Source organism: Elephantulus edwardii, unplaced genomic scaffold, assembly GCF_000299155.1.
Source record: "Elephantulus edwardii isolate Elephantulus edwardi_28Jun2011 unplaced genomic scaffold, EleEdw1.0 scaffold00129, whole genome shotgun sequence".
In the NCBI taxonomy this organism is placed as follows: Eukaryota; Metazoa; Chordata; class Mammalia; order Macroscelidea; family Macroscelididae; genus Elephantulus; species Elephantulus edwardii.
The window spans coordinates 9,109,053-9,123,785 of record NW_006399879.1 but is presented as its reverse complement, the minus strand read 5'-3'; the positions used below and the strand labels follow the sequence as shown (position 1 = coordinate 9,123,785).

General features: G+C 41.2%; 1 pseudogene; it reads left to right on the top strand.

Annotated features, from left to right (window-relative positions):
- Positions 1 to 570: 570 nt before the first annotated feature.
- LOC102849646 lies at positions 571 to 1,008 on the top strand (annotated as a pseudogene).
- Positions 1,009 to 14,733: the final 13,725 nt, after the last annotated feature.

Genomic DNA, 14,733 nt, shown 5'->3' with positions numbered 1-14,733 from the left:
CCTTGCTGTGTTCTGACAACCGCTTCCTGGTCCAAGTATAGGTTTCACATGAGCACATTCAGCATTCAGGTGTTCAGGGGTTCTCATTCTTCTCAAGGTTGGCCACAATTTGTTGTGATCCACACAGTCAATGCCTTTGCATAGTCAACTAAACATAGATAAACATTCTTCTGGTCCTCTCTGCTTTCAGCCAATATAATCTGGCATTGCCAGTGATGTCCCTAGTGCCATGGCCTCTTCTCAACCTAGCCTGTACTTCTGGTAGTTCTCTGTCGATGTTCTGCTCCAGTCATTTTTGGATAATATTCAGCAAGATTTTGCTTGGGTGTGATATTAATGATCAAAGAAAAGAACAAGTTTCTCCTCATGAATGAGGAGAGTCCTTTCCTGATCACAAAGTTCAAGTGTCACACAGCATAGGCTGAGATGGGGTGATGCAGTGAGGCAGTATTCTGATGTAGCCTAGTCATAACTTGAGACTTATAAATGATGATTCCATTTCCAGACCTTACATAACTCTCTTCAAGAATTAAATTTGCGAGAGCCTGACGCTGCCGAACGGCTGCCACCATGAAGATCAACCCTTTCCTTACCTCGGACCGCAGCAAGAACCGCAAACGCCACTTCAATGCCCCTTCGCATGTGCGCAGGAAGATCATGTACTCCCCTCTGTCCAAAGAGCTGCGGCAGAAGTACAACGTGCGCTCCATGTCCATCCGCAAGGATGACGAGGTCCAGGTGGTGCGAGGACATTACAAAGGTCAGCAGATTGGCATGGTAGTCCAGGTGTACAGAAAGAAGTATGTCATCTACATTGAAAGAGTGCAGCATGAGAAGGCTAATGGTACCACAGTGCATGTGGGCATTCACCCAAACAAGGTGGCTATTACCAGGCTGAAATTGGATAAAGATCGGAAAAAAATTCTTGAACGTAAAGCTAAATCTCTGCAAGTTGGAAAGGAGAAAAGCAAATACAAGGAAGAACTAATTGAGAAAATGCAGGAGTGAATGCAACCTGAGGAGCAACCGCAGTTTACCTAGATTTCCATCTGAGTAAGCGTTCTTGTGACATTACAAAATGACCCTCTCATTCAGAAGTGACTATAAATCTGCCTTTGCAGTTTTGATTCCTATTTTTAAGAATAAAAATTGGAAATGTTAAAAAAAGAATTAAATTTGCTATAATTACATACATAAGCTGACTTCAATGCTAGCTTATTTTTATTATATTACAATAGGTGTTTGGTTATTTTGGTCAATTTTTCTTGTCTTTCAGACTAGTCTCTTCCTCTAAGAATCCTTCTCCCTCTCCTTCCTATTGGTTGATTGGAGGTTCCAGTCAGAGATGTGGTTATTCTGGTGGAACCCGATTTTCTCCCAGACTACCTTTCAGCTATTGAGCCCATCTAGTCTTTCCCCTAGAAAGAGTCAAACTTGCTGGGAACACGGTGATGATTTTTCAACTTTGAGTACTTCTTGTCCCTTGAGCACTGTTCCTTTCAGGGCTTCAGCTATCTCCTATCTAAAGAGGCTGCATGTGTGTGTGTGTGTGTGTGTGTGTGTGTGTGTATTATCTCTGAAAGAGAAGACATTACATCCTTGTATGGGAATTTTGCTTTGCTTGGTCCAGGCTACTTGGTCCAGGATGCATAACCCTCAGATAACAATAACAACCCTTGAATTGCTTCTTTCTTTTTAATTAGAAAAGAGATTAACAGGTTAAGGAAATAGAACTCAAAGAGGAGAGTGAGAATGAGAGCAAAAAGGGCTTAAAGGAAGGGAGTTAACCCCAAGAACTATGACTTTATCTCAGAGTTCCACCAGTCAAAACTTCAACAAGATGGATTGATACAGTTACTGTGGGACTGAGCATGACAGAGATGATGAGGATAGGGCAAAGATCAGATATGTTGTTCATAGGGTCTCCACATATTTCAGTCAACTTGATGTCACTTAACAATGACAGCTCTTCATCCAGCACAATACAGACTCCTCCCTGATGTAGTTAAAGTAGCAAGAATCCTGTGATTTTGAAGGACTAAAGATTCAAGGGAATTTGTTTGATGTTGAATAATGAACGTTTCTCCCACTATATTTTCTACTTGTTGGGAGAGATAGTGCTTGTGCAATAAAAATAGAATGTAAAAGTCCTCCTGTGCCTGTGACCAGAGCAGAAAGGAGTCCTAGGAGAATGAATCTGGATGCAGTGGACTCTATGATGAGGTTGGGTGAGGATAGGAAATGGAATGGGATCAGTAGAGTTGGAGAAGAAGGGGGATATCAAGACAAGGATACAGAAACCTGTCCAGTAGACTAGGAATCACAGTGGGCCATAGAATCACAGAGGAAGAAGGTATTAGGGAATAGTGGAGGTGTTCCATAAATTATGGAGGTATTCAGGGAATGAGAGTTAGATTGGAATGGGGTTGGTGTCTTGTCACCTTTAGAAATGTGGTGGCTAAAGCAGCAGAGGCTAGGCTGAAAGTGCTGGAAAGCTGCTCTGATAAGATTCCCAAGTTAAGAGTCAGTGGCCAGAATCTCTGCCGATGTCCCCAACTAGAGGACTATTACCTTTTTTACATTTGTTTGGTCAGATTTTGAGAGGTTATGTCAGAAGATAGAAGGGCAAAAGGTGTTGATTTCTGGACAGGTAGAGCACAGAGCAGAAAAGCAATCACAGGAAATCTGAGAGTGGGCAATGGTGTTAGAAAATGTTTTAGGTCTGGGAACTCTTAAGATAAATGGCTCAAATGCCTGCTCAAGGACATTTCTAAATAGCTGAAGAGCAGCTATGTCAGTTTAAAGACTGAAGTGCACCTGATGCATGCCATAGTATTTTATTTTTTAATTTTGATTTTAAAATTGATTTGCATGTTGTTGTTGTGTCAAATCGAGTACAACCCATAGTGACCTGATGAATATCAGATCTGAACCCTGTGCTATCCTGAGCCATCCTCACACTTCCTGACACATTAGACCTCATTGTGGCAATCACCATGTCAATCCACCTGGTTGAGGGTCTTCCTCTCCTTCCCTAACCTTTCCAAGCATCATGTCCCTCTTCAAAAGTGCTTTCTAGCAACATGTCCAAAATAAATAAGGCAAATTCTCATCATCTTTGCCTCCAAAGAACACTGCAACAACTCCAAGACATATCTGTTCTTTAGGCAATCTATGGGATGTTCAGTACTCTTCTCCAGTACCACAGCTCAAAGACATCAATTCTTCTGTCGTCCTTACACATTTTAGGGGGCTTAAAATCAATTTGTATATAACCCTGTGCATACATTGTGTTTCATGCATGTTGTTGTTATGCGCCATCAAGCCATCTGTGACACATAGTGACCCTATGTACAACAGCTCTGAAGCCTGCCCTGTCCTGAGCCAGTCTCACTGACTCCGATGCACCTACCCTCATTGCCCTATTTACTGTATCAATCCATCTCATTCAGGTTCTTCCTCTCATGCGCTGTCCCTCCATCCTTCTGAGCATGATGTCCTTCTCTAAGGATCGATCCCGCCTGGTCACATGCCCAAAATATGTGAGATGGAGCTTCAAAATCCTAGCCTCCAAGGAGAAACTTGGCTTCACCCTCTGCAAGACAGACCTATTTTTCTTGGTGGTCCATGGTATATGTTGAAGACTCCTCCAGCACCATAACCCAAAGGCACAAAATCTTTTTCTATCCTCCTTAGTCATTATCCAGTTCTAGCATAGCAAGTAATTGTGAAGACCATGGACTGGATTAGGTGCACCTTTCTCTCTAGACTTGACCTCATTACTTCTCAGTACTCTGGAAAGGTCCCTGACATCAGATTTACCTAATGCAATTCACCTTTTGATTACCTGGCTACTGATGCCAAAAGTGTTGATTGTAGATCCAAGTAAGATGTAACTGTTAACAACCTCAATCTCTTCTTCATCCATCATGGTGCTGCCAGTTGGTCCAGTGGTGAGAATCTTTGTCTTCTTGATGTTGAGCTTTAATACATATTGAAGACTACAGTCCTTGACCTTTTGCAGCAAGCACTTTAGGTCCCCCTCAGTTTCAGCAAGTAAAGTTGTATCATCTGCAAAAGTAGGCTGTTGATGAGTCTTCCTCCAAGTACATTGAGTTTTATGCACTCTTTCATTTACATTGTATTTAATTCATGTATATTGTTTTCCCACTACAATTATCTTACTAATAACTACATTTGTGAAAGTGTGTAAGCCAGCTATTTCATGACTCATGCCTTATATCTCCATTTTAGATAGCCAATTTCTGATTTGCTCACTCCGGCTACCACTGAGATCACCACGTGCTAGACCCCCACTCTCTCCGCAGATGTGCACACATTCCCCACCCCCAACTGTTCTGAGTACCTGTACTGCCCTTGCTCCACCCTGGACCTGCACAGAATGCCAGTGACTGGGGAGCAGAGCAATAAGAAATAGACAGAGTTGTCCAAAGGCCTAAGAATTTGTATCAGGTTAGTTGAGGAGGGAGAAAAGTGATAAAGGGTGGAGGGAGATTAGGGTTCTGAGGGGATGATGGCAGAGCAGGGAGAGGGGATGGAATCACGTCCCACGCGCTGAGGGGGGAAATGGGACCAACACTAAGTATGTTATTTGTTTAACCACTTTTCCCCTGCCTTTTTGGGTAAAATACTTGACTGTCAGGTATTGTTTTAATGCTGTGCATCCAAAGTGAGGCAGATGAGGAAGAAGGATTGTCCATCCCCGTGTACAAATAGCTACACTCAGATTAGACTAGCTGAGATCGCACAAAGGCTGACCTCTCAAACTGGGAAACAAAGAAGGGGGAAGAGTTGCAAGCAGACACTAGTGATTGGAACATAGAATGTGAGATGTGTGAATGCAGAAAAACTGGATATTGTTAAGGAAGAAAGAGAACATATAAACATTAACATACTTGGCATTGACAAGTTGATATGGATTGGCATGGTACATTTTTAATCAGACGAACATATGATATACTATGTCATAGATAAAAAGGTGAGGGAAAATGGAGTCACAGTCATAGTTTAAAAGACCATTTTTAGATCCATATAGAAATACAATGTTGTGAGTGACAGGATAATATTCATACTTATACAAGGAAGACCTGTCAATACAACTATCATTCAAATCTATGCACCAACAACCAGAGACAAAGAGGCTGAAATAGAAGACTTTTACCAACTTCTGTAGCTGAAAATAAATAAAATATGCAACCAGGATGCATTATTAATGAGCGACTGGAATACAAAAGTTGGGAACAGGGAAGAAGGGTCAGTAGTCCGAAAACATGGACTTGGTGACAGAAATGAGGCTGGAGATAGAATGATAGAATTTTTCACAACCAATGATATATTCATGGCAAATACCTCTTTTCCCCGTTATTTTGTATTGGTTTGCTTACAAAGGTCACACATCTTGTGTTTCACACTATTCTTCATTCACATTGTGTTTCATGTAATCATTTCCATGATTGTTGTTCTTGTATGCTATCGAGTTGCCTGTGACTCATAGCGACCCTGTGTACAACAGCCCTAAACCCTGCTCTATCCTGTGCCAATCATACTGCTTCTGACACACCCACCCTGATTACCCCAGTCACTGAATCAATCCACCTCATAGAGGGTTTTCCTCTCCTGTGCTGTCCCCTCCACCCTCCCAAGCATGACGTTTTATAAAATTAGTCACCATTGGTCCTTACCCATTATTACCCTGTCTTTTCAGGTCCCAACCGTATCCTTCGCATTTCCTTCACCATCACAAGACATTGAAACAGACCAAATGTCCAACCACAACTGAATGGATTGAGAAATTGCGGTACATTCACAAAATGGAATGCTATGCAGCTCTCAGGAGCAACGATTTAAAATAATGCTACATAACTTGAGAGAGACTGGAAAGCATTAGGCTGGATGAACTAACTCAGTCTCATAAGGACAAATACTGTAAATACCTTTTACAAGAAATGCAAATGATGGCTATATACATGGACCTCACCTGATAGTCTACATAAGAATCTGATTGATTACATCTGTAGAAAGAACCTTTGGAGAAGCTTGATATCAGCTGTGAAAACAAGGCCAGGTACAGACTGTGAAATGAGCTATCAACTACTCATGCGAGTTCAACTTGAAACTAAAGAAGAACAAATCCACAAGAATCAAAATTTGACCTTGAGTCTATCCCATATGAATTAAAAAAATCATCTCAGGAACAGGCTTGAGGACTTGAGACTAATGAATGAAGACTAGAGGAACTGTAGGAAGATATCAAGAATATCATCCATAAAGAATGCAAAAGATTATTACAAAGAGAGAAGAGGGGGAAAAGACCAAGATGGATGTCCGAAGAGACTGAATATTGCACTTGAATGCTGGGAAGGCAAAGCTAGAGGAAGAAATCAGGAAGTGAAAGAGCTAAACAGAAGATGTGAAAGGGCAGCTTGGAAAGACAAAGCAAAGTATCATAATGAAATGTGCAAAGAGCTGGAGTCGGAAAATAAAATGGGACAAACTAGCTTGGTGTTTCTTAACCCGAGGGAAATGAAGAACAAATTTGAGCTTTGAGTGGTAATACTTAAGGATGCTATGGGCATAATATTGGATGAACCAGGAAGCATTAAAAAATGTAAAGAGAGAGTACACAGAGTCATTGTACTAGACACAGACTTTCATGCAACAAAATATGATCAGTAGGCAAGGGTGCTGAAAGAGAAGTTCAAGCTGTTCTGGAGGAACTGATAAAAAACTGATTAAAAGCCCCAGGAATTGATGGAATAACCATTAACATGTTTCAACAAACAGATGCTGCCCTGGATGTGCCTACCAGGCTGTGCCTGGAAATCTGGAGGACAGCTTCCTGGCCAATTGTTTTGAAGAAATCTATATTTATTTCTATACCAAAACCAGGTAATCCAATATTGTTTGTTGTTGGTTTGTGACATCAAGTTGCCTGTGATTCATAAAGACCCTATGTACAATAGCTCTGAACACTGCACTATTCTGAGTCAGTCTCACTAACTCCAACATACCTAATCCCACTGCCCCAGTTACCATGTCAATCCATCTCATCTGGGGTCTTCCTCTCCTGCATTGTTCCTCTACCATTCCGAACATGATGTCCTTCTCCAAGAGCTGGTCCCTTCTGGCCACATGCCCACAGTATTTGAGATGGAGCTTCAAAAATCTTAACCTCCAAGGATAAACTTGGTTTCACCCTCGCCAAAACATATATATTTCTTCTCCTGGCAGTCTATGGTATGTTCAATACTCTTTTACAGCACCATAACATCAAGGCATCAATTCTTCTGTCATTGTTAATCATTATTCAGATCTCTGGTGCATAGTAATTAATTGTGAAGATCATGACCTGGATCAGGTACACCTTAGTCTCTAGACTGACATTATTGCTCTTTTTTTAAGCACTTTAGAGAGGCCTGACAGCAGACTACTCCATGTAATTTGTCTTTTGACTTTCTGACTGCTGGTGCTAAGAGTTTTGATTGTGAAGCCAAGCAAGGTGAAATAGTTAACAACCTCAATCTCTTCTTCATCCATCATGGTGCTGCCAGCTGGCCCAATGGTGAGACTTCTTTTGATTTGAAGCTTCAATCCATATTGAAGACTGCAGTTCTTTACCTTTTGTAGCAAATGTTTCAAGTTCTCCTCAGCTTTGGCAAGTAAGGTTGTTGTATCATCTGCATAAAGCAGGTCATCAATGGGTCTTCCTCAAATACTGATACCACACTCCTTCTCTTAAAGTCCAGCCTCCCAAATGATCTGTTCTGCATACAAAATTAAAAGGTATGTGGAAATTACTAAAAATATCACTAATATCACATGCAAGCAAAATTCTGAAAATTATCCAAAAACAATTGAAACAGTGTGTCACCAGAGAACTACCAGAAATACAAGCTGGATTTAGAAGAGGCTGTGGCACTAGAGATAGACATCACAGTCAATGTCAGATGGATCTTGGCTGAAAGCAAAGAATACCAAAATAATGTCTATCTTTGTTTCATTGACAGTGAAAGGTATTTGACTATGTGGACCACAACAAATTGTGGCTAAACTTGAGAAGAATGGGAATCCCATAACACCTGATTGTGCTCATCTGTAACCTATACTTGGACCAGGAGGTAGTCATCAGAACAAAGCAAAGAAACACTGCGTGGTGCAAAATCAGAAAATTAGTACATCAGGGATATGTCTTTTCTCCATACCTTTTCAACCTATATGCATAACAGATCTTTCGAAAAGATAGACTTTATGAGTAGGAGTGTGCCATCAGAATTGGAGGAAGACTCATCAACTTTGTGCGTTATGCAGATGACACAATCTTGGTGGCAAAAAAGTGAAGAGGGCCTGAAGTATTTGCTGAAGAAGGTAAAGAACTGCAATCTTCAATATGTATTGAAATTCAACATCAAGAAGACAAAGATTCTCAACACTGGGCCAACTGGTAGCATTACAATAGTTGGAGAAGAGACTGAGATTATTAAAAATTTCAGCATGCTCAGTTACACAGTCAACATTCTTGGCACCAGCAGCCAAAAGATGAATTGCATTGAGGAAAATCTGCTGTTAGCGACCTCTCCAGAGTGCTAAAGAGCAAAGATGTCAGTTTGGAGACTAAGGCGCACCTGATCCAGACCATGGTCTTTGCAATTACTTGCTATGCATTGGAGAGTTGGACAATGACTAAGGATGACAGAAGAAGAATCTATACCTTTGAGTTGAGGTGCTAGGGAAGACTGTTGAACATTTCATGGACTGCAAAGAGAAAAAAAATATAGATTTGTCCTGGAGAGGGTGAAACCAATTTTTACTCCTTAGAGGCAAGAATTTTGAAGCTCCGTTACACAGGTTTTGAGCATGTTGCTAGGAGGGACCAGTCCTTAGAGAAGGATGTCATGCTTGAAAGTGTAGAAGGATAGCACAGGAGAAGACGACCCTGGATAAGATGGATCTACATAGTAACTGAGATAATGGGGTTAGGTGTGTTGGAGACAGTGAGATTGGCTCAGGATAGGGCAGGGTGCAGAGCTATTATACGTAGGGTTGTTATGAGTCACAGGAGACTCGATGGCACATAACACCGACAACATCAAATCAGTATTCTGAGGAAGCATGTACCTTTTGCTGAAAAATCTTGCTCAGTTTGGAAATTTGAACATCTGCATCCAGAAGCAAAGTTAAGTCCAGAGCAAGCTGTCAGATGGCAACAATCAGTGCTAGCTCACAGTATGGATTGTCTTACCATCATCTAGTTGGGTTTTGATCAACTCATCCCCAGCCATCTGTGGGGCCATTGGCCACAACCTCAGGAGACCACATTTCTCTCTACATTCAGACTGGCTGACACCTTCACTCAGCCTTAGCCACCACAGGGGACCAAATCAATATTCCAGGGGTCCTCATGACTATCTGCTCCTCAAACCAGCAACCCTTTTTCACATATCCACACAAATGTGCATGCTGAGTGGACAATGCTCATGGAAAACATCCCTGCTCAGTCTGTCTCTTCACTGTTGTATGCCTCCTCCCTTTACTCTAGTGGATGCAGGTCCCATGTGAGTGTAATCGCCAGGAGCATACTCACCAACTCCTTTTAATTTTATGTCTTGGAAGTGGGCTCTGATGAGCACCAACTTTACCCTGTCTCAGAAGCCAAACAACTGCTGCACAATGTCTAGGGATGATAGGAGAATTGATGCCTTTGAGCTGTGGTGCTGTAGAAGAGTACTGAATATACCATGGCCTGCTAGAAGAACAAAAGAGCTTGTCCTAGAGAGAATGAGACTAGGCTGCTCCTTGGAGGCAAGGATTTTGAGGCTTCATCTGACATATTTGGACATGTCACAAGGAGGGACAAGTCATGGAGAAGGACGTCATGCTTTGGAGGGTAGAGGGGCAGTGCAAGAGAGGAAGACCCTCAATGGGACGGAATTGATTCCGTGACTGGGGTAATGGGGGTAGGTGTGTAGGAGACAGTGAGTTTGGCACAGATAGAACAGGGTTTAGGGCTGTTGTACATAGGGTTGCTATGAGTAACGGGCAGCTCGATGGCACATAACAACAACACTTTCAATTACTTCCTAAGCATCCGAAAATTAAACAATGAATAAGGAAGACCAAAAGCAGCAATGCTTTTGAATTGTGTGGGTGGTGAAGAGAACTGCCTAGCCCCTGGGATGCCAAAAGAACAAACCTTTTTTGGGGAAAATGGCCATAGTGCTCCTTAGAGGCAAGGCTGATGAGACTTTGTTTCATACACTTTGGGAATGTTGTTGGGAGGGGTCAGTCCTTGGAAAAAGACTTGATGCTGGGAAAGGTAGTGAACTCAACACCTAACAACAATGCCTGTAACTCGACTTTCAGAGAGGATTGTAGTGTGGGTTGATTGATTATGTTTATTTCCTTGCAAAGGAAAAGACCTGGCTTTTTCTTGTAGGGATGTTTGGGTAAATATTGGCCTGAGAATAACAAGAGAGATTTAGGGACAAACATTTGAGAAAATGTTACATTATTCACTTTTTGAGAGAGTTGGTGGGATTTTACTCTTCCTCATGTACTTAGTAGGGACTTGTAAAGATAGTTGGGACCAAAGAGAGAAAAGACTGGGTATGGTTATGCATTCTGTCTCTGGATTGACATTTGTGCATATCCAACAGTCTTTGAGAGAAATATTAGGGTGTCATTGTTAAAGGAATTGTTGTTGTGTAACAATGAATTGGAAATTACCTGTAGCTGACCCTCCGGTGAATTTTAAGAGGCAGTAAATCACATGGGAATTTAAAAACAAAATAGATAGAAAACAAATGGATATGTCTTGGAGACGGTGCAGCCAGAATGTTCTTTGGAGGCAAAAATGATGAGGTTTCACCTAACATACTTTGGACACATTCTAGGAGATGCTATTCCTTGGAGAAGAACATGATGTTGGGAAGGGTGGATGGTCAGCAAAGGAGAGGAACGCCCTCAACCAGGTGGATAGACAAGGTGACTGCTGCAATGGGCTCTTGTGTGTCAGGAAGTGTGAGGATGGTGGAGGACAGCACTGGTTTCAGATCTTTTGTTCATAGTGTCGCTGGACTCGACTGGATAGCAGCTAACAACAAATCCCATGGGAGAAGACGGCTCACCCTCCTGCTGAGCTACTGGTGGATTCAAACTCTAGGCCTCTGGGATTGCAACAAAGCTTATTTAAGAATTGGAGTTATTGAATTAATAATAATAACAAATATAATAAAAAGAGAAAAGAATTGGAGTTATTTATTAATTCTTGGAAAATAGAAGAGTAGTAAGCTGCTCTCCAAATAAGAAATAGAATCATAGAATAGCATTATGGCTTCCATCAAAAAAGAGGGCAATGTCTTGCAATGGGCACAAGGTTGTGGTTTGATAGAAATTTGGAAAGAAAGGCACATAATATTGAATTATACTGTTGTTGGTTTTATGTGCCATTGAGTTGACTATGACTCATAAAAACCCTATGATCAACTGACCTTAACCTTACCCTATCCTGTGATAACATCATGATCTCTGATAAACTCAAGCTCATTGTTGCAGTCACTGTGCCAATCCATCTTGTTGAGGGTTTTCCTTTTAAAATTTTCATACTGGTTTACATTCAAAGTTCATATACATTGTTTTTCACACTGGGCCCTTCCCCTTTCCTATACCAATCCTCCCTCCCCTCATCAAATTGTGTGATCCTATGTTTTAAGTGCCACCTCCCCTTGGATCCTCATACACGCTCTACAATAATGGTCCTATACAGTGTTTGTCATTATGAGACTGATTTAGCTGTAGAGTTTGTCAGGGTACTACTTTAAGTTTTCCTTTCTTTTGCTGATCCTCCTCTACGTATCTCACAATGATGTATTTTCCCAAGGACTGACCCCTACTGATTACATGCCCAGAGCATATGAAACGAAGTTTCACCATCCTTCCCTCTAAAGGAGCACTCTGCCTACATTTCCTCCAAGACAGATTTGTTTATTCTTTTGGCAGTTCATAGGCTATTCAGTTTTAAATTGTGACTTGAGGCTTAAATTTGTTTTTTCCGTTTTCTCAGCTTGAGAAATGCAGAGTGAGTGCTTCCTTTGCTATTCTCCAATTCCAGCTCTATGCACATTCCATTATGATATTTTGCTTTGACTTCCTGAACTGCACTTTGAAATCTTCATCTGATACAGACCATAGTCTTTCCAATCACTTGCTATGAATCTGAGAGCTGGACATTGAATAAGGAAAACAGAAGACTAATTGATGCTTTTGAACTGTGTTGTTGGAGAAGAGCATTGCACATCACATGGACAGCCAAAAGAACAAACAAATATGTCTTGGAGAGGGTGCAGTCAGAATGCACTTTGGAGGCAAGAATGATGAGTCTTAGCCTCACATGCTTTAGGCATGTTGCTAGGAGGGACTGTTCCTTGGAGAAGGACATGATGCTAGGAAGGGTGGAGGGTCGGTGAAGGAGAGGAAGATCTTCAACCAGGTGGGTTAATGTGGTGACTTTTGCAACGGGCTCATGTGTGTCAGGAGGTGTAAGGATGGCACAGGATGGGAATAAGTTCAAATCTGTTGTTAACAGGGTCATAATGTGTCATACTTGACTTGGTGGCACCTAACAACAACATCAAGACATTCAGTACTTCTCTCCAAAATCACATTTCAAAGACATTTATTCTTCTTTGGGTGTCTTTTTTCATTGTTCAATTTTGAGATGCAATTAAAAATATCATAGCTTGTCTCAAGTTCAGTAGCACTTTAGAGAGGTTCTTGATAGCAGGTTTCCTAATGTAACATGTCTTTTGATTTTTTTTTAAATATCCTATTTATTTTATACTGGTTTACTTACAAAGTTCGTATACATTGTTTTTCATACTGGCTCTTTCCCATTTTCTTAACCCATCCCTCCCTCCACCCACCACATTGTGTGGCCCTATGATCATTCGCCCTCCCCTCCTCACCCCTGTACTCCCTTCCCTCTCCCTTGGATCTTCATACGCTTTTGATTTCTTGACTGCTGCTACCATGAATATTGGTTGTGAACCCAAGTAAAATGAAATTGTTAGCAACTTCCAATCTTTTCCCTATCATTATTGACCAGTGGTGATGCTTTTTGTTTTCTTGATCCTGAGGTGTAATCCACATTGAAAACTGTAGTCTTTGATCTTGTACAGTAAGTGCTTCAAGTCGTCTTCACTTTCTGTAAGCCAGGTTGTATTATCTGCATAAAGCAGGTTGTTAATGACTCTTCTTACAATCCTGATGTCATATTCTTCTTCATATAGTTCAACTTCAGGAATGATTTTCTTAGCACACGTATTGAGTAGGTATGGAGAAAGTATACCTGCTTGGCATACATGTCCTGATTTTAGAGCATACAGTGTCCCCTTGCTCTGTTCAGGCAACTGCTTCTTGGTCTGTATGTGGGCGAGCACAATTAACTGTTCAGGGATTTCCATTCCCTGTAATCCATAATTTGTTATGATCTACATAGTCAAATGCCTTTGAATAGTCAATAAAACATAAGTAAATATCTTTCTGGTCTTTTTTCCTTTCTGTTAAGATCCTTCTGGCATAAGCATTGATATCCTTTATACTAAAAAGGGGCAAAATAACTGTGGACCCCACTGTGGAGTGGACTCAGAGAAGCTAAAGCAAAAATATAATAAATGTAAACCATTTCACCAACCCTATGGACTATATGATAATTATGAATTTTAGGTCTTCCACAGGTTTGTAGGTATATCCTGCAGGGTCCTCATACAGAGAGAACGAGATAGGATTTAGGGGATTACCTTAAGTGGCTCTGTCCTGGACATGTGTACCCTGCTGTTCATTCCCTTTAGCTTGACTTCTGTGGGAGTGGAGAGGAGCACTTGATATGGTCTTAACCGCAAAGGTTTCATTTGTGTGTTCAGTCTGTGTTCTTTCCAATGCTTTAACATTATTCAATTTCCTAGTGTAGAAAGGCTTAGTAACTTATCCTTTTGAGGGAAGGGGAGAATTTATTGGCCATTGTCCAGTAAGACCTATTGTACCAGTTGTGGATGAATTATATGGCTCAGAAATACATCATCTTCTGAGTGGCTCAAACAGGGTTGAAAGGTGCCTAGCCAGCCATACAAGATTTCAAACAGACTTAATAAAAAATTTCCTTTTGGAGAAACTCTCACTCTGAAAAGGGCAATTGGTAGATTCTTTGCCAAGTTGACTTTTGTATCTTGACGTAATTTGGCTAAAGCTCTTTTGAGCATCTGATTTGTTATTTTCATCTTACCTGAGACCTGTGGCCTCCAAGAACTATGGAGATGCCATTTGACCCCTACTCGTGGTACTAGAGATACTCTAGCTAATGTTAGATGGATCTTAACTGAAAGCAGAGAATACGAAAAGAATGTCTATCCGTGTTTCATTGATTATGCAACGGTGTTTGTGTGTATCATAACAAACTGTGGGTGACCCTGAGAAGAATGAGAATCCCAGAACACTCGATCGTGCTAATGCAAAACCTGTCCTTGGACCAAGAGGCAGTCGTCAGAACAGAGCAAGGAAACACTGCATGGTTCAAAATTGGAATGGGTGTACTCCAGGGATGTGTCCTATCTGCATACCTTTCAACCTGTATGCAGAGCAGATTATCCGGAAGGCTGGGCTCTATTAGGAGATGTGTGGCATCAGGATTGGTGGAAGATCTATCAACAATCTACGTTATGC